At 42.1% G+C, this 27,682-nt stretch overlaps 1 non-coding gene across 1 annotated transcript; it reads right to left on the reverse strand.

The window, feature by feature from the left end:
- Positions 1-22,394: 22,394 nt before the first annotated feature.
- LOC127116003 (small nucleolar RNA R71) lies at positions 22,395-22,501 on the reverse strand. Its single transcript, XR_007800995.1, has one exon. It is a non-coding gene; the product is annotated as a small nucleolar RNA R71 (small nucleolar RNA).
- Between the last annotated feature and the right edge of the window lie 5,181 nt (positions 22,502-27,682).

Consider the following 27,682-nt stretch of genomic DNA (forward strand, 5'->3'; position numbering starts at 1 on the left):
CGAATGAATGGGAGAAAGAAACCACGACTAGACGTCAACGGACGAATAGGAAGGACCCAACCAGACATCAACGAATGAGCGGGAGAAAGAAGCCACGACCAGACATCGAAAGTCGATGAATGGGAAGAGAAACCACGACTAGACGTCAACGGACGAATAGGAAGGACCCAACCAGACATCAACGGATCAATGGGAGAAAGAAGCCACGACCAGACATCGAAAGACGATGAATGGGAAGAGAAACCACGACTAGACGTCAACGGACGAATAGGAATAAAGAAACCACGACTAGACACCAACGGACGAATAGGAGCAAGAGAAACCACGACTAGACGTCAACGGACGAATAGGAAAAGCTCGACTAGACATCAACGGATGAAAGGGAGAAAGAAGCCACGACCAGACATCGAAGGACGATGAATGGGAAGAGAAACCACGACTAGACGTCAACGGACGAATAGGAAAAGCTCGACCAGACATCAACGGATGAAAGGGAGAAAGAGGCTGATGTTACGGACATCGAAAGATGATATCTACAGACACCAAAAAAGGACCCACACAGGGATCAACACGACACCCAATGGTGTCTCCAGGATGACATCTACATATGTCAGGACAAGGCCAGACACTTGTCGGGGACTACTCTGGGGAGTCAAGCTTTCCTTTCACTGACGGGTGAGGAAATAAACCTCTCTGGGGGGTTATCAATCTTGAATGCTGACAGGAGCAACTGCTGCAAATGTGCCGTTCAGATGTTGAAAAATGATCCACCTCTGCTGGGAATATGGTCCCATCTGGTTTAACACATGTATGCATATGTTTGAATTTCTATGGCGTAATGCTCCATATTGAATGGAAATGCTACGCTATTTGAGGATGCAATGATTACTACATGCAAAATGCAAATGAAGAAAAAACTCCCGCTGGGGAGAACCGGTCCCTCCGCCGAGCACACAATTCTGATTTGATCCTCCAACTCTGTGGGGAGACGCACTGCTGGGGGTGCTTTGCTGATCTAACACTCTGAACGACAGAGAAACCAACTCAACTGGGGAGTCTCTGGCTAGGGAATAGCACTGCTGTTGGAGAAAGGATAAATCCCACCGGGGACAACTTTCACTAAATCCAATCCACTTGGAGACTCCGCTAGGGGAAACCACACAAATGCTTATCTCCACTGGGGATAACTACCAACCCACGGGCAGGATTAACCCTAATGGGGATAATTTCCATCGAACTTGATCCGCTTGGGGACTTCGCCGGGGAAAGCCATCAACGCAAACCTCCGCTGGGAAGACTACCCCCTTCAAACTTGCTGGGGAAAACGTTCACAACCCTGCTGGGGAAAGGCGTTCATAACCCTGCTGGGGAAGGGCGTTCATAACCCTGCTAGAGATTACAGTACTTCCGACCCGATTACTGAGGAACACATACACACCTCTGTTGGGGATATAGAAACCTTCAGGCTCAGTGGGTACTAACATTCTTCAGACCTGCTGGGATAAAGGCCACCTGCAGACCTGGCTGAAAAACATCTTCAACCCTGGTTGCCGAGAAAACACTGGCCGCGGACTCGCTGGGGAGACAAGCTCTGAACTTGCTTTGGACAACCGAACTTCTCACCCTACTGGACAGTGTTGAAACATCTTTGAACAAACTGTGGCTCATCTGCTTTAGCCAACCATCAAAGATAATACATGGCCCAGGGGATTGCATGGACAAAATACACCCAAGTGTATTCAACATTCAAAAATGATTTTCAAATGTTTTATCTTTCTGCACGTTATTGTCTAGCCTTCACGTTTTTTATATGCAATGTTTATCAAAAATTCGGACGTTTTGGCAAACAAAACAGTAAAATAAAAACAAGAGAGCAATTTAACTGAATAACGACTTTTATTGATTGAAAAGGGGCCTGAAAAGGCGAATGCATCGGGAAGCAATTCCTAGAAAGAGGTAATTGCGCACAAAAAGAAAATCTACCCTAATGGAAATGTGAACACGGCATCCACTATTTTCCAATTCTGTTATGACTCACAGATTCTCAATTTTCCTCAAATTCCTTGCCTTCTGAGAAGAATGATTGAACCGATCGTATCCTTCGAGATGGTAGACACTGAAGCGTGGTGAAGTACAGATAACTCAGACTGTAGTCTTCGCTTTAATCCCTCTTTTGCATGGATCGCCTTCTTAGGTTTTCAATCCACCGGGATACCCATTTTTGCCTAAGCCGCCCTTGCGGGTTTTCGACTTACCGGGTGTACATATTCTTTTTATTCTTTATCCCTAACTTTTGCCCGAACCTTTTTCTCTTTTTTTTTTGGTTCGTCGGGATGCCCTTTTTTGCCTGGACTATTTTATTCTTTTCGTCCAGCAGGTCAATTTATGCGAAGTATTTTTTGACTATATCTGAGTTCACAGAGGACGGAAAATCTTCACCATCCATAGTTGTAAGCATCAAGGCTCCACCGGAGAAAACCTTCTTGACAACATATGTACCTTCATAATTCGGAGTCCATTTGCCCCTGTTATCTGTACCGGGAGGAAGGATCCTCTTCAAAACTAAATCACCTGTCTGATAGCTTCGAGGACGCACTTTCTGATCAAAGGCTTTCTTCATCCTTCTCTGATACAATTGCCCATGGCACACAGCTGCTAAACGCCTCTCTTCGATAAGGCTCAACTCGTTAAACCTTGTCCGGATCCACTCAGCTTCGTCCAGCTTGACATCCAACAGGACTCTCAGAGAAGGAATCTCCACTTCAACAGGTAGGACTGCCTCCATACCATACACAAGGGAGTAAGGGGTTGCCCCGGTCGACGTACGTACTGAGGTACGGTACCCATGCAAAGCGAAAGGCAACATCTCATGCCAATCCTTGTACGTCACGACCATCTTTTGCACAATCTTCTTAATGTTCTTGTTTGCCGCCTCTACAGCACCATTCATCTTTGGTCTATAAGGAGAAGAATTATGGTGTTCGATCTTAAAATCTTTGCAAAGCTCCTTCATCATCTTGTTATTGAGATTCAAACCATTATCAGTGATGATTCTCTCGGGAACCCCATAACGACAGATGATCTCCTTCTTAATGAACCGGGCAACCACTTGTTTAGTAACATTGGCATAGGAAGCTGCTTCCACCCACTTGGTGAGGTAATCAATCGCAACTAGGATGAAGCAATGTCCATTAGAAGCAGTAGGCTCAATCTTCCCGATCATATCGATGCCCCACATCGCGAATGACCAAGGCGAGTTCATGAATTTCAAAGGGCTTGGTGGTACATGCACCTTATCTGCATAGATCTGACATTTATGGCACTTCCGAGCATACTTGAAACAATCGGATTCCATAGTCATCCAATAGTAACCGGCTCTCAACAACTTTTTAGACATTGCATGACCACCACCATGGGTACCGAACGATCATTCGTGCACTTCCTGCATCAACATGTCTGCTTCGTGTCTATCCACGCATCTGAGCAGAACCATGTCAAAGTTTCTCTTGTACAACACATCATCCTAATTTAAATAAAAGCTTCCAGCCAGCCTTCTCAGGGTTTTCTTGTCATTCTTTGATGCTCCTTTAGGATACTCCTGGCATTTGAGGAAATTCTTGATATCATAATACCACGGCTTCTCATCACCAACAGACTCGGCTGCAAACACATACGCAGGCCTCTCGAGTCGATTCACAACAACGTGTGGCACATGATTATGCCAATGGACTTTGATCATAGAAGATAAAGTAGCCAAGGCATCAGCCATCTGATTTTAATCTCGGGGGACATGATACAACTTCACTTTCTTGAAGAAAGTCAGGATCCTTCTGGTGTAATCTCGATAAGGAATCAAATGCGGCTGATGAGTATTCCAGTCTCCATTGACTTGGTTAATCACTAGAGCGGAATCTCCATAGATGTCCAGAGTTTTGATTCTTAAATCGATGGCTTCTTCAATCCCCATGATACAAGCCTCGTACTCAGCCTCGTTGTTGGTTACGTCAAAAGTCAATCTGGCAGAAAAAGGTATATGTGCACCTTTGGGATTAATGAGTACTGCCCCAACACCGTTACCATTCACATTTACAGCCCCATCAAACATCAATGTCCATTTGTCATCATGATCCGGTCCTTCCTCGACAAGAGGCTCTTCACAATCTTTCATCTTTAGATACAAGATGTCTTCATCAGGGAAATCAAACATCATAGGCTGATAGTCATCAATTGGTTGCTCGGCAAGGTAATCAGACAGAATACTACCTTTGATGGCCTTTTGCAATGTGTACTAGATATCATACTCAGTCAAAATCATCTGCCAACGAGCCACACGCCCGGTGAGAGCCGGCTTTTCAAAGGTGTACTTCACTGGATCCATCTTAGAAATCAACAAGGTAGTATGGTTCAACATATACTGTCTCAGTCGGCGAGCTGCCCATGCCAAAGCGCAACAAGTTTTCTCGAGCTGCGAATACCTTGTTTCACAGTCGGTAAACTTTTTGCTAAGGTAGTATATAGCATGCTCTTTTCGACAAGACTCGTCATGCTGTCCCAACACACACCCCATCGAATTCTCAGTCACTGAAAGGTACATTATCAGAGGCCTCCCAGGAACTGGAGGTATAAGGATTGGAGGTTTCTGCAAATACTCTTTTATCTTATCAAAAGCTTTTTGACAATCATCATTCCACCTGATTGCTTGATCTTTTCTTAGCAATTTGAATATCGGTTCACACGTGGCGGTTAGGTGAGATACGAACCGTGCAATGTAGTTCAATCTCCCTAAATACCCACGAACCTGCTTTTCAGTTCTTGGTTCAAGCATTGCTTGAATAGCTTTTACTTTCGCTGGATCAACCTTAATCCCTTTCTCACTGATAATGAAGCCCAACAGCTTCCCGGATCTCACCCCAAACGTACACTTGTTTGGATTCAGCCTCAGTTTGAATTTTCTCAGTCTTTCAAACAACTTCTGCAGGTTTACTAGGTGCTCCTCTTCTGTCTGAGACTTCGCAATCATATCATCCACGTACACTTCAATCTCTTTGTGCATCATGTCATGAAAGAGAGTCGTCATAGCCCTCTGATAGGTAGCACCGGCATTCTTCAGCCCAAATGGCATAACCTTATAGCAGAACGTGCCCCAAGGTGTAATGAATGTCGTCTTTTCCATGTCCTCTGGCGCCATCTTGATCTGATTATAGCCAGAAAAACCATCCATGAAAGAGAAAACCGAGGATTGAGCAGTGTTATCAACCAATACATCAATATGAGGTAATGGGAAGTCATCTTTCGGACTGGCTCTGTTTAGATCTCGGTAATCAACACACATCCTGACTTTGCCATCCTTCTTCGGCACAGGTACGATGTTGGCCACCCACGGAGGATAGTTGGTAACTGCCAGAAAACCCGCATCCAACTGCTTCTGAACCTCCTCTTTGATTTTGATAGCCATATTAGGACTAGTTCTGCGAAGCTTCTGCTTTACTGAAGGACAATCTTCTCTGAGAGGTAGCCTGTGCACCACAATATCTGTATCCAACCCAGGCATATCTTGATATGACCACGCGAATATCTCCACGTACTCTCGCAACATTTCAATCAACCTTCTCTTGACATCTTCCTTCAAAGCAACCCCGATCTTGATCTCTCTCTTGGCGTCCTCAGTACCAAGGTTAATAATCTCCAACTCCTCCTGATGAGGTTGGATGACCCTTTCCTCCTGCTTCAATAATCTGACCAGTTCTTTGGGGATTTCACAATCTTCCTCACTCTCCTCTTCGGCTTGGTAAATGGGATCATCGAAATCATACTGAGCCATAACAGAACTGTTTTTAGTGGAGTCCGCGAGATCGATTCTGCATGTTTAATGCTTTATTTTAGAAAAGAGTTCAAGAAAGTCACAAAAACAAAACCATTGCCATTTTTATTGTTTTGAAAAATGAAAAATAAAACAGAAAGACAGTGAGCACAAATTTGTTTGCAAAACGTCCTTTATTAATGATAATCATTTCAAAACATGATGTGGCCCTACAATGAACCACTACGCCCCGGGCAGAACGTAGGGTTTTGTGCAAAATGAAAAACAAAAGAAAATTACTCTGTCTGAAGAGTAACTTGGACCATTTCTTCGGCCGTCCAATTATTCACCATCTCCCCCGGAGCACACGGGCGCAACCAGTTGTCCAGATCCTAATCATTGTCCCCGTCTTCACTACCGGCTGCAAAGACATCACCATGATTCATCAACCCAACGCTGGTAAGGGCACTCGGCCCTTTCTGAACATCTGCCTGAAAAGGCTGGTAACCAATACCAAATTTGTCTTCTTTCACGGGCATGTCAACCATCTTGCCCCATCCTTCTGCGTTGCCAGACTTAATAACCTCCACAGCCTGCTTGTAGGATGCAATTGAGACACCCGACTTCTTCTGCTCGACGAAGGCCACCTTCTCAATGTCAATGGTCTCAAAGGCTTGGCATAGAGTTTCATGAATCTCGCCATCCATCTCCACATACTTGAAGGAAGATAGATGACTTACAAGAATGTCCTCCTCGCCACACACAGTCACAACCTGACCATTCCATACATACTTCAGCTTCTGATGGAGAGTCGACGACACTGCTCCAGCCCCATGTATCCAGGGACGCCCCAATAGACAACTATATGCTGGTTGAATATCCATCACATAGAATACAATATCAAACACCTCCAGACCTATCTTCACAGGCAAGGTGACTTCACTGAAAACTGACCGCTTAGACCCATCGAAAGCACGGACGATGAGATCACTCGGAGTGAGGACAACCCCTTCAACATCAAGTTTGCTCAAAACCTTCTTGGGCCACACGATGAGATCACTCGGAGTGAGGACAACCCCTTCAACATCTGTTATGGTTGCGACCCTCAGGCGTCAGATCCAGATATGTGAACCCCAAACCATGTCTTGTGCTCACATTCGCAATAACACCCTCCAACTGGTTGACTATCAAGTCTATAGCCTCCTCACCTTCCACATTGTTCACCCTGGGCCCACCATGTTAAGGCATAGGGTTATTCATAACATTCGGAACAGGAGCAAAGTTGATTGTTTTGGCATCAATCAAATCCTGGACCTTATGATGGAAAGCCCGACAATTCTCAATATGGTGCCCCGGTGCACCAGAATGAAAGTCGCAACGGACGTTAGCATCATACCCAGCAGGAGTTCTTGTCAACGGAGCCATGGTGCGAAGCTCAACAAATTTCAACCTGAGCAGTTCAGGAAGCAATTCAGCATACGTCATGGGCAACGGATCAAAATGACGTTCGGGCACTCTCTGCCTTGGTTGAAACGGGCGTTGTTGTTGTTGTTGGTGTTGTTGTGGAGCTCTTTGTTGTTGTTGCTAAGGTTGAGTTGGGATGGTCACATCAGCAACCTAACAATATTGTCCTCTATTTGTATTCCTTCTGTGTTGCACAACATTGGTCTCACCCTCCCTCCTTCGGGGTGCCCCGAAATATGGTTTCTTCGAATTGGAAGACGAGGAACCAGAATCCTGAATCTTCCCTACTTTAATAAGGCTCTCAGTCCTCTCTCCACAGATGACCACATCGGAAAAGATACCGAACGGGCAACTTCCCATCCGGTCCATGAACACACCCTGTAGGGTCCCGCTAAACATATCCGTCAGCTCTCTCTCCAACATAGGAGGTTGCACGCTTGCAGCTAGCTCCCGCCACCTCTCGGCGTATTCCTTCAAACTTTCACCAGATTTCTGGAACAAGCTCTGCAGTTGGGTTCTGCTCGGAGCCATATCCATATTGTGCTTATACTGCCTCAAGAAGGCTTCTCCCAGATCTTTCCAGCTTCTCACAGAGTCTCTCTTCAACTACATGTACCAATCCAAGGAAGCTCCAGACATGCTGTCCTGGAAAAAGTACATCCACATCTTCTCATCATCTGTATATGCGGAGATTTTTCTGTAATAAGCCTGCACGTGGGTGCGAGGACAAGAAGTGCGATTATATTTGTCAAAAGATGGCGCCTTGAATTTGTAAGGGATTCTCAGCCCATCAACCAATCCCATGTTGCTCACATTAAATCCCAAAGAGTTTTGACACTCCATGGCCCGGATCTTCTCAGCTAGGGCATCAACCTTCCTATCCCTCTCTTCAGTTCTCACCACTTCGTCATCTTCACTGAGGAGAGTAAACATGTCTTCCTGTCTGTCGACCAACGGAGCAAAATGGCGAACAGGAGCACGGGTTGCTCTTACATTGACAGTCTCTGCAGCAAGAGGTTGTCCATTGATTCTAATACCCCTCAACTCATCACCCACAGCATAGTTGTTGACGGGAATAGTAGCAACAACAACGTTGTCATTGACAGGGACCCCTTCTGGCGAAGCACGGTGGACCGGTGGAATCACAGCTTCCTGTCTCTGGGCTAAGGCTCGCAGCTCCTCTTGCCCTTGCACAACCCCTTGCATCATGGTCATAAACTGGGCCATGTTAGCCCTCATCTCAGCCAACTCAGCTTGAAATTGGTCTATACTTCTCTGTTGATTCAGTCTGGTAGCGTAGCGATGCGGACGACGATCAACAATCCTGCCTAAAACAGGAACCAGAGTGAGAAGTCTTGTTCGAGAACACCTGTAATGCAAGATGATATGTGTATGATGTGTATGATGCGTATGATGCATATGATATGTTCATTTCTCAGGCATCCAAGAGTCTAATCCATCTCTTGATAAATGGCAACCTGCAACATAAACAACAAAGAAGCAACCTACACAGGATGATGAGCACAAGGTGAAACATCAACAATCTCATATATAACCATGAGAAATAAGGATCATACAACAAAGGTTCAAGCAAAGATCCAAATGATCAGACTACAATAATGAATCCCATCCAACAATCCTGGAGGTGATTCTCAAAATAAACAACAAGACAAGCTAAGAAAAACGTCCTCCAGGAATAAGAGTCTTCAGGTACTGGCACTGGTCTATCAACAGGTCACACTCTGAACACTCAGGTAAATGAGTGAGCTTCTCCTTCAACTGCTCCCTGAGTTCCACAACTTCTTCTCTTAGCTGGCTCTCTGATGCATGTCTTAGGTCCACTTCCTTCTTCAACTGAGCATCTTTGTCCCTGAGCTGCTTTTCCAAGTCTCGTATCTTCTTTTGGTAATTAGCTTCCGCCTTCTGCAACCTTAAGCATTCATGGTGTTCTTCATTCAGCATTGTCTCTATCTCCTCATAGGACCTCTTCTTGCTCTTCAATCTGCTAGCATCTTCGCCTTGCACTCCTTTGAGCTTATGAGCCAAGGTCAACTTATTAGCTTTGGCTTTGTAAAGCTCCATCTGGATATCTTATTCCTTCTCCTTCAACTGGCGATTCTCCATTAAAGCTCGCTTGTAATACTCAGCGGGCACATTCTCAGAATGTATCAAAGGTGGTTGCTCTTGCAATGGCTTCATCCTATCATAGGGTAACAACAAAGTTTCAACTCTCTCCTTGACCCAATCAAGGTAAGCAGGCATAGCAACTGCAAACTTCTTCCCTAGAACAGATCCATCCTTGACACCAATGTTCTTCCAAGCTCTTCCCACTTGCTCCAATCTAACTGGGTCACTCCGCTTCTCAAAGTACACACTCTCAGATATCTCAGCATCTAATGGTCTTCCATTCATAATAAACCCCAACTGACGGAGAGAAAGAATCGGGTTGTAATTGATGCAACCCTTAGTCCCTATGAGTGGCACATTACGAAACTCTCCACAACTCATCATGACATTGCGCACATTCATCCTGTAAGCTTGCCACTTGATATCATAGGATGTGAGAGACATGATCCTCTGAGTCCACTTATGAGTACTCTGAGTATCCACAAAAGGTCCACTAGTTGGCAGGAAAGACAAGAACCATCGGAGTAGCAACGGGAGACAGCACCTGATAGCTCCACCCTTACCATGCCTGCTGTGTATATCATAATAAGTGTCAGCTAACAAGGTAGGAACCGGGTTTCCTCCAATGAAAATTATGACTGCAGCAACATCCACAAACTTAGGCATGCTAGGGAACAACACAGCCCCATAGATCATGATAGCCAACTGAGCGTTGAAAGCTTCCCAATTTCCTTTCTTTACTTCTTCCTTAGCCATTCTCACCAAGTACTTCAAAGACAAACCCACAACATCACCACTTGGTTTCCAATTGTCACTCACTTCTTTGATACTCAAATAAAGAGCCTTAGCAACAACCCTGAAATCCACCTTCTTTGGCACATCCAAGAAGGGTACCTGATATCTGATCAAGACATTCATCAGAATGGAATACTCTTCAAGAGTGGGAGCCAACTGATAATCCTGAAAGGTGAAACAACGAAGCTCTGGGTCATAGAACTATAGGAGAGTCTGCAGAGGTACTGGGTCAACCACCATCTTCAACAGTGCCAGAATATCCCCATACTGATCATCTAACACCTTCTGATTACCGCCGGTCACAAGATTGCTCAACTCTACCAAAGATGACAAAGGCTCACGGTGAAAACTGTAGGTGCAAATCTTCCTCTTCAACTCTGGAATGGCTGCCATCTCTCACTGTGAACAGACTCCTGAATGAACCTGAGAAATGATATGCATGAGCAAATTAGCTTTTTTTCTTGTCTCTTCTCTTTTTCTTTTTTCATTTCTTTTTTTTTATTGCATTATTTTTTTTTGAAAATAAACATGTTATGATGCAAATGATGCAACTATGACTGGTTGGCTGTGTATCACGAGGCACAGGCTTAGAGCTTCGGCATGAATTCAGAACCGGAAACCACAGATCAAAGTACTGGAACCCAAAGTCATCTGGAACCCATACTTCAGAACCAATAGTCACCAACAGGACCCAAGAGTCACCAACAGGATACAGTCACCAACGGTACCTGTAAATGATTCATTCCCTCCCTACTCACGGGCGTCGTCTAGGTCAGAGTAAGGTTAAGAGAAACGCAGGATAAACAACCCTTTCAAGAATATCATCATGTACACACCAGATGTATGCAACGACAATACCCCATCAGGATCTGAACTGCTCGTGATATCATGTTCCGCGAAGTGGCGCCACACCACCCGCTTCCCATGAATCACTCTATTCCTAGGTGTCCTAGAGTTCACTCATAGCCTGGGTATTGGGCCTTTTACCTCATGTAACTCCCACCCCACAGAGAGACAGATACACAGCCAGCACAATGAAAATATGATGCATGCAAACATAGATGCAAACATATGTGCAAACGTATACAATCACATCATAATAAACAAAATGCAATAAATAAAGCAGTAAAAGCAACCAAAACCTATCCTAGAGAGCGCTAGGATCGACTCGCTCAGGGAAGATGGACCAGCAAGAGGTCAACTTCTGTTAGTCCCCAGTAGAGTCGCCAGCTGTCGCATTACGCGAAAAATCGGCGGGAAAAAGAAACAGAGCCGCCACCGTGCGTTATTTATCCCAAAGGCGGGAAAGGAAACGCTCGAAGTAAACCTGGAAAGGACATGGTCTTACGACCAGAGATTGATAGGATCGGGAGTCGGTTATGCGAAGGGAAGGTATTAGCACCCCTACGCATCCGTCGTACTCGACGGGATCCACGCTCAAAAGAATAAAAGAAAGGTTGCTAAATAACTGCTTAAAGAACTGCACAAAACTAGAATGAAACACAGATGAAAGACGGAAGAAGGTAACTCGGTAGGATGTCGCATCCTGGTCCTACGTAGTTTGTTAGACACAAACATCAAAGGCGGCGTAGTTCGGGGAGATGGGAAACGTGCTCGCTAGGATGTCGCATCCTATGCATACGTATCTTCTCTAACCAGAGTAAGAATCAGACCACTCGTAGCCCGGCTAACGCACGCCAAACAAAACACTAAGACGGGATGCTGCGACAAAGTTCCAACTCTCTCCTTGACCCACTCAATGTAGGCAGACATAGCAATAGTAAACTTCTTCCCTAACACAGATCCATCTTTGGCACCAATGTTTTTCCAAGCTCTTCCCACTTGCTCCAATCTAGCTGGGTCACTCCGCTTCTCAAAGTACACACTCTCAGCCATATCAGTATCTTGTGGCCTTTCACTCATGACAAAACCCAATTGACAGAGAGAAAGAACCGGGTTGTAATTGATGCAACCCTTAGTTCTTATGAGTGGAACATTACGAAACTCTCCACAACTCATGATGACATTACGAACATTAAGTCTATAAGCTTGCCACTTGATATCATAGGATGTGAGAGACATGATCCTCTGAGTCCATTTGTGAGTCTTCTGAGTATCCACAAAAGGTCCACTGGTTGGCAGAAAGGACAAGAACCACTTGAGTAGAAATGGGAGACAACACTTGATAGCTCAACCCTTACCATGCCTGTTGTGTATAGCATAATAAGTGTCAGCTAACAAGGTAGGAACTGGGTTTCCTCCAATGAAAATAATGATTGCTGCAAGGTCCACAAAATTAGGCATACTCGGGAACAACACAACTCCATAAATCATGATAGCCAACTGAGCATTGAAAGCTTCCCAATTACCTCTCTTTGTTTCTTCCTTAGCTATCCTCACCAGGTACTTCAAAGACAAACCCATAACATCACCACTTGGTTTCCAATTATCACTCACCTCCTTGATACTCAAATAGAGAGCCTTAGCAACAACCCTGAAATCCACCTCTTTTGGCACATCCAGGAAGGGTACCTGATATCTGATCCGGACATTCATAAGGTTGGAGTACTCTTCAAGAGTGGGAGCTAACTGATAATCCTGAAAGGTGAAACAACGGAGCTCGGGATCATAGAACTGTAGGAGAGTCTGCAGAGGTACTGGGTCAACCACCATCTTCAACAATGCCAGAATATCCCCATTCTGATCACCAAACACCTTCTGATTACCACCGGTCACCAGATTACTCAACTCTACCAAAGATTTCAATGGCTCACGGTGAAAACTGTAGGTGTAAGTCTACCTCTTCAACTCTGGGATGGCTGCCATCTCTCACGGTGAACAGACTCCTGAATGAACCTGAGAAATGATATGCATGAGCCAATTAGCTTTTTTCTTGCATTATTTTTTTTATTTTTTATTTTGAAAATAAACATGCTATGCTGCAAATGATGCAACTATGACTGGCTGGCTGTGTATCACAAGGCACACGATCAGAACTTCGGCATGAATTCGGAACCGGAAACCACAGATCAAAGTCATCTGGAACCCAAGGTCATCTGGAACCCATACTTCAGAACCAAGTCACCAACAGGACCAAACAGAAGTCACCAACAGGATACAGTTGCCAACAGATCAAGTCACCAATAGATCAAGCCACCAATAGTACCAGTAAATGATTCATTCCCTTCCCACTCACGGGTGTCATCTAGGCCAGGGTAAGGTTAAGAGAAACGCAGGATAAACGACCCTTTCAAGAATATCATCATATGCACACCAGATGTATGCAACGATACCAGATGTATGCAACGATAATACCCCATTAGAATCTGAACTGCTCGTGATACCATGTTCCGCTAAGTGGCGCCATACCACCCGCTTCCCATGAATCACTATATTCCTAGGTGTCCTAAAGTTCACTGATAGCCTGGGTATTGGGCCTTTTACCTCTTGTAACTCCCACCCAACAGAGAAACAAATACACAACCAGCACAATGATAATATGATGCATGCAAACACATATGCACATATATACAATCACATCATAATCATAACATGCAATAAGTAATGCAGTAAAAGCAACCAAAACTATCCTAAAGAGCGTTAGGATTGACTTGCTTATGGAAGATGGACCAGCAAGAGGTCAACTTCTCTTTTGTCCCCAGCAGAGTCGCCAACTGTCGCATACTTGAAAAACCGGCGGGAAAAGACACAGATCCGCCACCGTGCGTTATTTATCCCAAAGGAGGGAAAGGAAACGCTCGAAGTAAACCTGGAAAGGAATGGTCTCACGACCAGAGATTGCTAGATACGGGAGTCGGTTATGCGAAGGGAAGGTATTAGCACCCCTACGCATCCATCGTACTCGACGGGATCCACGCTCAAAAGAATAGAATAAGGTTGCTAAGAAACTTCTCAAAACCGGATAAACTGGGGATGAAAGATGGAAGAAGGTAACTCGATAGGATGTCGCGTCCTGGTCCTACGTAGTTTGTCAGAAACAAACATCAGAGTCGACGTAGTTCGGGGGAACGGGAAAACGTGCTCGCTAATATATCGCATCCTATGCATACGTATCTTCTCTAACCAGAGAAAGAATCAGAGCACTCGTAGCTCGGCTAACGCACGCCGAAACAAACACTAAGAGATGCTGAGACTACAAAGCAAACACACAACTGGAAACGGAATGCCAATCAATGGCCTTACATCTAACTCCAGACACACAAGCCAACAGGAAACCGAATGCCAATCGCTGGACTTACATCAGACTCCAAACAAACAAACGCACACGGGAAACCGAATGCCAATCGCTGGACTTACATCAGACTTGAAACACACACACAAGAAGGATGGAAAAAGAAAAAAAGGGTTGAAAAAGCAAAAAGGTTGCCCGGAGAGATCAGCTCAATCTCCTGCCTACGTACCTCATCTGGTATGAGGATCAGGGCGACGTAGTTCCCCTTAACAGGGAAAAAACTATCCTAACCAGAGACTAGGGAGATAACAAACTAATAGGGAGACTATGACTCGAGCCTAGAAGTTGTCATGCATACGATCCCTAAGTTGAGGTCTCTAATCAGAACCTAACTCGCACAGGAAGCAAGCTAGCCTAAACAGCAAGTAAGTAATAACAGGTGAACAGGTATCACACATTATATGCAAACAATTGGCTCACACAAAGTTGGGCTTTAGTCAAGGGGTCATATCAACCTCAACAAACAAGCCAACACTATAGGGGTATCTGAGGGCTCTTAACCACTGACATTGACCGTCAGGGTGAGGAGATGAAAAGGGTAATGAGGGTAAGACCTCATAGCTCTTAACCCGGGCCTGGGTGAGCTTGAAACAAAGAAAGTGTGGGAGTCCAAAATGGGGGACTCTACTCCACTTGACTGACTCTATATACAAGGATCTTGGGTTAGGTTCAAGAGCTTCAGCACGCAGTGCGAACATAATGAACGACTCAAACGATTAGCAGGGGACTGACTGCTAGTCCCTTCTATCTGCCAATTGCCTCTTCACTTAGGAGATCTTGAAGTACCTGGCACAAATATAAACAACCACAGTCATTGCCTCTTAAGGAGGACTTCAGCCAAATGCCTTCCAAAAGAAACGACAGGGCTTCCAGACTACATGGAGAATAGAATGGTTACCTAGGTGGTATGCCAACCACAAGCCAAGCAAAGCTCAAGCAATGAGCTAAAGCTACTAAAGTACCTGTAAAAAAGAGCTAAACAATCAGTACTATGTTCAGACAAACAACCAACAGTCAACAGTGTTACAACCAATATGTACACAAGTCAAGCTCTATGACTCAAGAATTCAAGTGATTCCACCACACTCCATGAACCTACAACACAAAGGATTAGTACACAAAGTGATTTGCATCTCATGAAGTGAGATTACATCAATCATTAGGACTAGAAGCTTGAACCTGAAATACAAAGCTTAAAAAGTATCTACAAACCACTAGCACCAAGGCTAGGGTCAAAGGTATAGCAAAGAGTCAAAACAACAACCAATATTCAACATGAAGCTCATTTAAACACATAAGAACATGTCCTAAAAAGGACCAAACTCCAATCACAAGGCAAATCCATTAACCAATCATGATGAGGCAAAGGTAATCACAATTCACATAATTGGACTTCAAGAATCAAAATTCCATATTAAAACAGAAATGAACAAAATGATCATGGAAGTTTTTATGTGCACACAACATGTTAAACATAATCATCATGCCAAAAATTAGAATCAGAAAAACTCAATTGGCAAGGGAATGAAAATGAACAAGATCAACATCAAAATGTGTGACACACATTGTCACACCATGTATCCATGTGCCTAAAACAGAAATGAAAAATGCTAAAAATACCAAACCATGCAACATGTTAGGAGTCAGCATACCAAATTTCAAGTTAATTGGCCAAATAATGAGCATTCCACAAAAGAAATAACACAACATGTCACATATGCATCATGTTCAAGCAATCAATCTCATTCCAAAAATCCAAACATGATAAAAATCAGAAAATCACATCATAAAATACTAGACACTTCAAGGAATATGTGAGAAAAAATTTGGAATTATTTGGATTAGTATACTATTTTTAGTGATTTTTACAATTTGGATGAAAATAATGAAATGAATGTGAAATCATGTTGAAATGTTAATTGAATGGAAATTGGAGAAATGCTACAGGCAAGAATTAAACCATGTATGCTTGAAAATATAAGCGCTCATGAAAATTAAATCCACAAATGTTCAGAGCCAAGGATCGAAGGGTGGTGCGCGCTAGCATGAAACACATTCGTTTCATTAAATGAGTTGGCATGCCAACTCAGAGTCAAGGAAACACGTGGAACAGTCAAAGAAGCGAGGTCCAATAGTTTGGACACTTAAGCGCATGCGTGGCAGTGACTAGGATAAACCCTAGCATTCATGACAAACGGTGGCGCACTATTCACAGCGGCGGTTTCCACCGTCTCCTTCGTTGAGACGGTGGCTGTACAGTGATGTTCTTCAAAAAAAAATCCAGAAATGCGCAATATATATATGGTTTGAAAGGTTATTCAACAAGGAACACGAATCAAGCATCACTTTGGCCTAATTCTTCAAGAATCAAGAGAAACGAACAAAAACATACTTGCATTCAAAACTTTAACTCAACATATCTCAATGAATACTCATCCAATTTTAATTCTAAAAGCATCAGCATGCTCACCAATCAAGGATCTATCTAAACACATGCATAAAATCATGAATTAAGAGGATCGAATTTCACACCTCTTGAAGATCAATCAATGGATGCAGTGGATTCAAAGGCCTAGCAATGTCCAAATCTCTTCTATCAACCTTGTTATGAAGTCTGATGTAGAAATTGAAGCTTGAAACGAACTGGATCTTGATTAATTTGCCACTTCCATCTTCATGTTCTTGAGCTTGATGTGCTTGTTTCTTCACCAAAACATTCAATCCACAGCTTGATCTACACTCAATGATGATCAGAGAACAAGAATATGCAATAAAATCAATGGCTTATGTGAAATAAATTTGAATTTGGAATGAGAGAAATTTTGGAGGGAAAACTCAAATCTAGATCTAGAATGTGTTGGAATGAGAAATTCTGTTATGATTAGCATTATATACCATGTCTTAATCACATTGCTAATGATGCTTAGGCTTGACTAATGAAAGTTTAATGCAAAATAAGGTGTTATGCACAATTGGAAATTTCACCCTATGCATGGCCATTATGAACGTGAACAGTAGCATGCATGGTGTATTTCCACTTAAAATGATCCCATGCACATGATAGAATGGTTAAAAAACTCATATGATGTACCAATTTTAAATTCATGATTTTCCCTCCAAAAATCACATGCATGGCCAAATGATCATGTGAATAAATTTCATGCAATGCAATGTTGGTTTTGGAAAATATAGGTCATGACATGTATTATGCAAAAATAGGCACTCAATTTGGAGTTTTAGATCAAAAGTTATGGCACTTTGAAGTTTCATGCACACTTGGTGATCATTTGCTCATATCTCCTCAACCATTCATCAGATGCTCATGATCTTAGACTTTTTGGAAATGGGAGAGAAAGATATTCAACATTCATGTTGGACAAAATTTCATTTGAAGCTTCTTTGATGTTGGAAAGTCAAGTTGAATGTGGTCCAAAAACTTGCCATTTTTGGAAACTTAAAATTCCAGGTCACTTTCCATTTTGGGAAACTTTTGATTTGGCTTCAAAATCTTCAAGGTAGATGTTTGACATGATGAATAGACCTCTCTTGAACATGAATGAAGTGTCTCAAACCATTTCTCCACCTCCTAGCCCTCAGTTGACTTTCAGTTGACTTTTATGGGCCCCAATTGACCTGGACATGTACTGATGACTTTGAGCCTTCAACACTTGGTACAATTTGCTTCAAAATGAACCTTGATTCATATAAGCTCTCTTGAACAACCATGTGCCTTCATCTCAAGGCAAGACTTTCCCTTTTGCACTAATGAATCCTCTTGATGCCAGTCTTGACGGATAAGATGCAATGTACTATGCAATGTTAATGTAATGTTAGTGTAATGTCAATGACCTAAAAAATGAAAATGGATGCATGAATGGGGGGTGCAAATTTGAGGTGCTACAATAGGCAAAAGCTGAAAGTCCGGAAACGTGAAGCAACGGTACAAGTGATCATAAAACTGGACCAATACACTCATTAATCCTTCGTCCACCTGAGTAGTCAGAAGAGGAAGAAGCTTCCCAAAGCGAGCTTTGAAACCCAAGGGATCTAGTACATAGGATGTCAGATTCCTTAACTCTTTCAGATCTGGTTTCCTGAAGTTGTACTTTTTTGTATTCCTTCTTTATCTTTCCATGTCTGAAATTTTTGTAAATAAACCCCTTAAGTTCCATGGAAATTTTCTTCATTATTGATGATATGGATGCATATGAGTGCATGAATGCATGAATGCAACAATCACACTCAAGGATCAAGCAAAGCACACCAAACAAAGGTCATGGGATGGATCATATCATCCTTAATATCAATCATCCATTTTGGTGGATTATGGTTTACACCTTATCAACATCCAAGTTCCATTGATATTAAGGATACATGAACGGATCAACCATGAATCAAAGGTTTGTTGCAAGTCATGAGCATGGAGTCTTGGTTAAGTACCACCCAAAGGGAATGTACTAGGGTTTAAACCTGCCAAACATGTTCTACAAGAGGTTCCCATAGTCATCATCCCATCTTTCGGATATTATCAGAGAAACGACTACTCGTATTCCAAAAATATTCTCAAGAGAGACTCTTATGAGTGTAGTATTGCGTAACAATCGTATCAAATCTTATACTTGAACGACTTTCGCACTACATCCTAGGAACAGGCCAAGATGGGCTTGGTAAACTAAGGTCCTTGGCTTCTAAGGTCTATATTGGAAAGAGTAATGTCTAACCACAACTTACTTGTGTGACATTATTGATCCCAACATGACCTCCACCAAGTGAATGGACTTGCAAGTCAACTTGCTAAGGAATAACTCCACACAAGTCAACAAGACTATGCCATTCTCCTATCCTAAGTGCAAACGAGTCCGGGTATAGAACTCATCTCAAAAAGATCGCCAAGCACAAAAATATGTCACAAAACATTATAATACAACAAGCGTGAAAAGTTGGCAAAACCCACTAGGCAAATTTTCCCCAGTAGAGTCGCCACTTTTCTGTAGCAGGGTATTCGTTACCATTAGAGATATTGACTAAATCCAAGGTAAACCATACAAGTCGAGTCGCCACCGCACTTCTATTTATCCAAAGGAATGGTTAGAAAGCGAACAAAAACCTAATAGTTTTAACAAAAACTAGTAAAAGAAACAGAGATCTGGGTAAGGGGGTTGGTTATGTAATGGGAAGGTGTTAGGCACCCAAAACATCCTAGGTACTCCTAGGGAGCCCTTTTCATACTTGTTGCAAAGGTTGTTGTCTTGTGAAAATTTTGTTTGTGCAAACATGATTGAAGAGATGAGGAGAGAATATACAAGTTTATTTACATTTTGGTGTTTGGATGGATAAACCCATTGCCTACGTACCATCTTATAAAAAGATTAGGATCAAAACCTCGTAGTTCGGGGTAAAAATTTCAAAATGAGTTGGTGAATTGATTGGTCCAAAAGCCTTAAGGTCTTTTGTTATGAAAGGGAGAAAACTCAACCAAACCACGAATCCACCATGTGAGGATAGCTTCAACACGCTAGTGAGGGGTTAACCCTATAATAAGCATGGAAGACTCATTGTCCATCACTAAGGATATAGGTGATAACATGAAATAATATTACACTTTTGGACTCGATTTAATTAAATTATATTATTATTTGTTTCGATTTATTTTATATTATTCGATATTACTTGGTATTTTCCCTCTATTTATTTCAGGTAACACTATTTGAAGCATACGTGAAAAAGAAAGAAATGGGGTGCAAAAAGAGGATGAAAAACGTTTCACTAGAGCCCAGCCCACAAAGAAGCGCTGAGACCCTGTGACGACCGCCACACAAGGCGTGACGAGCGTCACGCCCCCCTGCTAAGTGTTACGAGCATAACACGTGGTGTGACGAGCGTCACACCCCATTCCTATATTTTTGGGTTTGACGCGTAACAGAAGCACGTTCATCCTTTTTCTTCACTTGACCAGTTGACGCGTGACAAAACCTACTGAATGGACTTTGGAAGAAACAGTCACTTGATGGATTGGTATAAATAGGACCAATTGTGGAACCCTGCAGGCTCGAAGAATTTTCCAGTTTTCGGCATAATTCATTATTTTTCTTGTTTTTTAATTTTCCAGCACTCTACTTTCCTAGCAATTTTTATTTCCTTTTCTTTTCCAAGCATTCAATTAATTTTTCACACAACAGTTTCTACACCGGAAACTATTGTGTATCTTCTACTGGATCTAACCTTACGTTAGGTCATAGTATTTTATTCCTTCGCTTTTATTTTCCTGTCTGATCGAAGATTGTGAAGAACAAATCCAACCGGTTTGTGGTGGAGTGTTCAAAGCATCGAAGCTAGGAATAATCAAGATTTCTATTAATTTTACAGGTTCTTTAATTTTATTGTTTTAATTTATATATGCTCTATACTATTGTTTATCTATACTGTTTGTCTGATATGGCAGTTTTTAAGCCTAATTATTGTTTAGACTTTTTTACCATGTCCGGCTAAATAAACTTAGATATCGGTATGTAAAGTAAGCGGAACGAAGGAATCAGAACTAAGTTGGTTTAAATTTATTTAAAAATAAAGTCACTTTTTTTAATGGTCTCAATTTACAGAATTAATACCAAAGTTTTTGTACGAGAGTAAAAGACATAAAGAAGTTAAAATCAATAGAACGACGGTTTGAGCTTTTAACTGGACAGTGTAAATTGGACATTAACTTTAAATCAGGGCGAGAGCAATTTTTAAGGTTAATTAAATTCTAATCATTTTCAAAAATTATTTTTAAAGGGTAAATGTGAGGACGAGAGTTAAGCATTTAAGTTTAATCATATAATCTAAGTCAACAGAGCGAGAGTTTGAGACGAGGGTGTTTAAATGGTTAGTATTTTCTTAAAAAGAGTTTCTAAAGATTCTATTGTTTTCAAAAAGTGATTTTAGACTTAACTAAATAGTGAGAGCATACGTTAATTTAAAGTCATAGTTTTATTCAACAGAGCGAGAGTTTGAGAAAAGACTTTTAATCAATAGTGTCTACCGAAAGGACTTATTTTAAAACTAAGAAACCAACGAAGATTTGATTCCCTAATTACGACAAACTACATACCGATATCCGTATTATTTGATATTTAATCTAGATCATATTTTAGTCTTACTTTTCCCCCTAATCATCAAAACATCATCCGCCTTAGCTTTACGAAGTAACCTTAGAAAAACGGTATATGGATTCATAAGTCCCTGTGGGATCGATATCTTTTAAAACTACGCGATTAGACTGTGCACTTGCAGTTAATACCCCAATCGACTCATAAAGTCGCGATCAAGTTTTTGGCGCCGTTGCCGGGTACTTTTATTTAGTCGATATCGTTACTCTTCTGTTACGCTCTAGAGACTAAGGCAATTTTTTATTTTCTTCTTTCGTTGATTTGTATGCCACACACTCGCTCACAAGGCGAACCGTTTTACTTACGAATCAACGACGTTTAACTATATCTCCGAGTCTTACGACGAATTCGGGAGTATCGTGCTGCAAACAATCTTCCTCCAATCGAAGTTCCTGATCTCAAAAATCTTCTACCTTCGCTGATACCCGAGATGGCAGAACCAGCTCGTGCTCTTTGAGATTACGCTGCTCCATCGCAAGATGAGCCACATTCGAGTATTGCTCCACCCGCAATCGAAGCAAACAACCTCGAACTTAAACCTTCGCTGTTACAGGCAGTGCAACATAATCAATTCTCAAGAAATCCTACCGAGGATCCAAACCTTCATTTATCCGTATTTGTCTAATACGCTGATACTGTTAAAGCTAATGGTGTCACTTCAGAGCCAATTCGACTTCGTCTCTTTCCTTTCTCGTTAAGAGATAAAGCTAGAAGATGGCTTCAGTCTCTTCCTTCTAACTCAGTCACCACATGGAATGAGTTGAAGAAATTCTTTTTTTCCTGATATTTTCCTCCAAGCAAAACAGCTATGTTAAGAGCCCAGATAAATGGATTTAAACAGAAAGATAACGAGTCTCTTTTCGAAGCATGGGAAAGATACAAAGACATGATGAGACTTTGTCCACACCATGGTTTAGAGGACTAGTTAGTAATTCATACCTTCTATAATGGTCTCTTATATAACACAAGGTTAACAATAGACGCCGCCGCAGGTGGTGCGCTTATGGATAAACCTTACACCGATGCTTATCAACTTATCGAAAGCATGGCCCAAAACCATTATCAGTGGGGAAGCGACCGAGCAATGGTAGAAAAACCTCAAACAAAAAGTGGCATGTACGAGATAAGTAGCCTTGATCATGTTAATGCAAAAGTGGATGCTCTTGCCCAAAAAATTGAAAGTGTAAATGTATCACCCCCAGCCACCGTGGTTGCCGTAACTCAAAATTGTGAAGTCTGTGGAATCCAAGGTCACACTCCTACAGATTGTCAACTCCTAACAGGAATCCAAGAAGAACAAGTGAATTATGCGCAAGGAAATCCCTACTCACATACCTATAACTCAAACTGGAAGAACCATCCTAATTTTTCATATAAGAGTAATAATGCTTTGTACGCACCAGGTCAATCTCCCAGTCAAGCCCCAGCTATACCTCCTGGATATCAAAAGCCGACCCCATCTACCCCTAACAATAACGTTCCTAGGAAATCCAACTTGGAAATCATGATGGAGAACTTCATAGCTTCTCAACAGCAAACCAATAAAGAGTTCTTAAACGAGAATGTACACACTAACGAACAGATTAAACAATTAGCAAGTAAAGTAGATGCCTTGGCTACCCATAACAAAATACTGGAAACACAAATCTCACAAGTAGCTCAACAACAAGCGCCTACTGCTTCCCCAACTGGTATATTTCTTGGACAGCCCCAACCAAACCCAAAAAGCCACGTCCTTGCAATTATATTAAGAAGTGGAACAGAAGTAGAAGGACCACCTGATCCAAGAATTGAAGACCAAAACTCTAAAAATCCAACTGAGGAAGAAAGTAAACCTAAGGAAAAGGAAGAGAGTAATAAGGAAACCGTAGAAAAGAAAGAACCTTATGTACCTCCACCGCCTTATAAACCACCTATCCCTTATCCTCAAAGGCTAATTAAAACCAAAGATGCGGGCCAATTTAAAAAATTTGTTGACCTACTGAAACAATTAAACGTCAAAATTCCGTTTACAGAAGCTATTACGCAGATGCCTTCATATGCTAAGTTCTTAAAATAAATTCTTTCTAATAAAAGGAAACTTGAAGATAGCGAAACCGTTACACTCACTGCTGAGTGTAGCGCTATAATCCAGAATATGCCTCCAAAACTTAAAGATCCTGGTAGTTTCTCTATACCCTGTCACTTAGGAAAATTTGTCATAGATAAAGCCTTATGCAATTTAGGAGCCGGTATCAGTTTTATGACCCTATCCATATGCAAGAAACTGGAAATGGGAGAATTAAGACCAACTAAAATGTCTGTGCAATTAGCAGATCGTTCCGTTAGATATCCTGTAGGTATTCTTGAAAACGTTCCAGTGCGCATAGGTCAATTCTACATTCCAACCGATTTTATAATTATGGACATAAGAGAAGATGAAAGTACCCCCATTATATTGGGAAGACCATTCTTAGCAACCGCCGGTGCCATCATAGACGTAAAACGAGGACGACTCACTTTCGAAGTAGGAGAAGAGAAAATTGAGTTCATTCTTTCCAAATTTTTGAAGGCACCTGCAATAGAAGACACATGTTACTTCATGGATATCATCGATGAATGCATAAAAGAAACAGAAATAGAAAATGACAAATTGTCTGACTATCGTGTAGAAAACAGACTTAACCAATGTTTAGCAATAACACCGGATCCTACGCAATGCCTTAAGAAACCAACCCTCGACCTGAAAACACTTCCGAAAAATCTGAGATATGAATTCCTAGACTTAGAACTTGAACGACCAGTGATAGTTAATGCAGACCTAGGAAAACTTGAAACCGAAAAACTCCTACATATCTTAAGAAAATATCCAACCGCACATAGACCAGATGTTAGAACGATTAGCAAAGCATTCTCATTTCTGCTATCTAGACGGTTACTCAGGCTTCTTTCAAATACCAATTCATCCTGATGACCAAGAAAAGACAACATTCACATGTCCTTTTGGTACTTTCTCTTATCGACGAATGCCATTTGGCTTGTGCAATGCTCCCGCAACCTTCCAAAGGTGCATGATGGCAATATTCGCCAATTTTCTCGAAAATATCATGGAAGTCTTTATGGATGACTTTTCCGTATGTGGGCAAAGTTTCGAAGAATGTCTTGAAAACCTAGAAAGAGTTCTAGAGTGATGTGTAAAAGTAAACCTAGTACTTAATTGGGAAAAATGTCACTTTATGGTACAAGAAGGAATTGTTTTAGGATACATCATATCAAATAGAGGAATTGAAGTAAACAAAGCCAAAATAGAAGTAATCGAAAACCTTCAACCTCCGAAAACTGTGAGAGAAGTACGAAGCTTCTTAGGACATGCCGGGTTTTACCGACGATTTATTAAAGATTTCTATAAAATAACTAAACCTTTAACCGGATTATTAATGAAAGACGCTGAATTCATCTTCGACAATAAATGTTTAGAAGCATTTCAAACGCTTAAACAAGCATTGATCTCCGCGCCCATAATGCAGACTCCGGATTGGAATAAACCTTTCGAAATAATGTGTGACGCAAGTGATTACACCGTAGGCGCTGTTTTAGGACAACGAAAGGATAAAAAACTTCACGTCATATATTACGCAAGTAGAACTCTAGATGAAGCGCAAATGAATTACGCCACGACCGAGAAAGAACTTTTAGCAGTAGTGTTTGCACTAGATAAATTTCGTTCCTACTTGGTCGGAGCTAAATTAGTCGTTTACACTGACCACGCTGCCATTAAGTACCTCTTAACAAAAACGGATGCTAAACCTAGACTCCTAAGGTGGATCTTGTTGTTACAAGAATTTGATTTGGAAATCAAAGATAATAAAGGAACTGAAAACATAGTAGCAGATTACCTTTCTAGACTTGAAAACCTGGAACCGGAAAGAACATCGATCAATGATGACTTCTCGTACGATAAACTTATAGCTAATTTGGAAGAAAATAGAGCTAATGAATAGGTAAAGACCACCCTGGTTGTATGCGTTACACCATGGTACGCCGACTTTGTCAATTATTTAGCCGCCGAAATAGTTCCACTTGATTTATCCTACCAGCAAAAGAAACGATTCTTCCATGACATGAAACAGTATTACTGGGACGACCTTTTACTTTTCAAAAGAGGCCCCGATGGGATTTTCCGTTGGTGTATACCTGAAGAAGAGGTAGAAAGTATAATCCAACATTGTCATTCCGCTCCTTATGGTGGACACGCAAGTACATCCAAGACCTGTTCTAAAATCCTACAAGCCGGTCTTTATTGGCCAAACATATGGAAGGATGTGCATGCTGCTATCAAGAAATGTGATAGATGTCAACGCACAGGAAACATATCTAGACGTGACGAGATGCCACAAAAGGGCATTTTGGAAGTAGAGATTTTCGACGTGTGGGGAATAGATTTCATGGGACCTTTTCCACCTTCTTTCGGTAACAAGTACATACTCGTAGCGGTTGACTACGTATCAAAATGGATTGAAGCTATAGCCTCTCCAACAAACGACACACGAGTAGTAACTAGACTCTTTAAGAATATAATCTTTCCAAGATTTGGTGTCTCAAGAATAGTCGTCAGTGATGGTGAATCGCATTTCATATCTAAGATACTCGAAAAACTACTGTTTAAGTATGGTGTAAAACATCGAGTGGCAACACCTTACCATCCTCAAACCAGTGGACAAGTGGAAGTGTCTAACAGAGAAATTAAACAAATATTGGAAAAAACAGTCGCCACCTCAAGGAAAGACTGGTCATCGAAATTACCCGAAGCTTTATGGGCATATCGAACTGCTTACAAAACTACCATAGAAACAACCCCATTTAAGCTTATTTATGGTAAATCTTGCCACCTCCCAGTGGAGTTAGAACATAAGGCATATTGTCGCATCACGCGAAAAACCGGCGGGAAAACAGAACAACAGAGCCGCCACCGTGCGTTATTTATCCCAAAAGAGGGAAAGGAAACGCTCAGAGTAAACCTAGGAAAGAACATGGTCTCGCGACCAAAGAGAATGGGTTCGGGAGTCGGTTATGCGAAGGGAAGGTATTAGCACCCCTACGCATCCGTAGTACTCTACGGGATCCACGCACAAAAGGAAGGAAAATGGTTGCTAAATCGCTGCTCACACACACACACACTGGCTGAAAGAGACAAAAGAAACTGACTGAAACTGACTCGGCAGGACATAGTATCCTGGGCCTACTTAGTCTATCATACATAGACATCAGAGTCGAAGTAGTTCGGACTGGGGAAACGACACATGCTCGCTAGGATATCGCATCCTATGCATACGTATCTTCTTGGACGAAGAAGAATCAGAGCATTCGTAGCTCGGCTAACACGCACACAAACAAAACTAGGCAAAGGCAAACGTGGAGCCTGAATGCCAATCACTGGACTTACATCAGCATCCGAACCAACAGACGCACACAAAGAGGCAAACATGGAGCCTGAATGCCAATCACTGGACTTACATCAGCATCCGAACCAAAACACACGCACGCTGGAACCCAAATGCCACTCGATGGACTTACATCAGCTTCCAAGCACACAACAAGACAAAACAAAGACACAGGCGCCCGGAGAGATCTGCTCATCTCCTGCCTACGTACCTCATCTGGTATGAGGATCAGGGCGACGTAGTTCCCCTACAGAGGGATACAGGACTAGCCTAACCAGATAACAGAGGGAGACACAACACTAGGGAGACTACGACTCGAGCCTAGATGTTATCATGCAAAATCATCCCTAAGTTAAGGTTTCTAGCTAACTTGCACAGGAAGCAAGCCTATCCTAAACATGACTTGCACAGGAAGCAAGCCACACACACATTTAACTTGCACAGGAAGCAAGCCAAGCAAAACCTAACTTGCACAGGAAGCAAGTCTAAACTAACCCTAACTTGCACAAGAAGCAAGTCAAACAAACATACGAGCACAGATAGCACACACTATACACAAGCAAGTGGCTCAAACAAGGGTTAGGTTTTAGTCGAGGGGTCATATCAACCTCAACAAACAAACCTCTGGAACTGGGTAAAGGGTGCTCTTAACCTTGCCATTGAGGGGCTAAGGTGA

The sequence above is a fragment of the Lathyrus oleraceus genome, chromosome 1 (assembly GCF_024323335.1).
Source record: "Lathyrus oleraceus cultivar Zhongwan6 chromosome 1, CAAS_Psat_ZW6_1.0, whole genome shotgun sequence".
Taxonomy (NCBI): domain Eukaryota; kingdom Viridiplantae; phylum Streptophyta; class Magnoliopsida; order Fabales; family Fabaceae; genus Lathyrus; species Lathyrus oleraceus.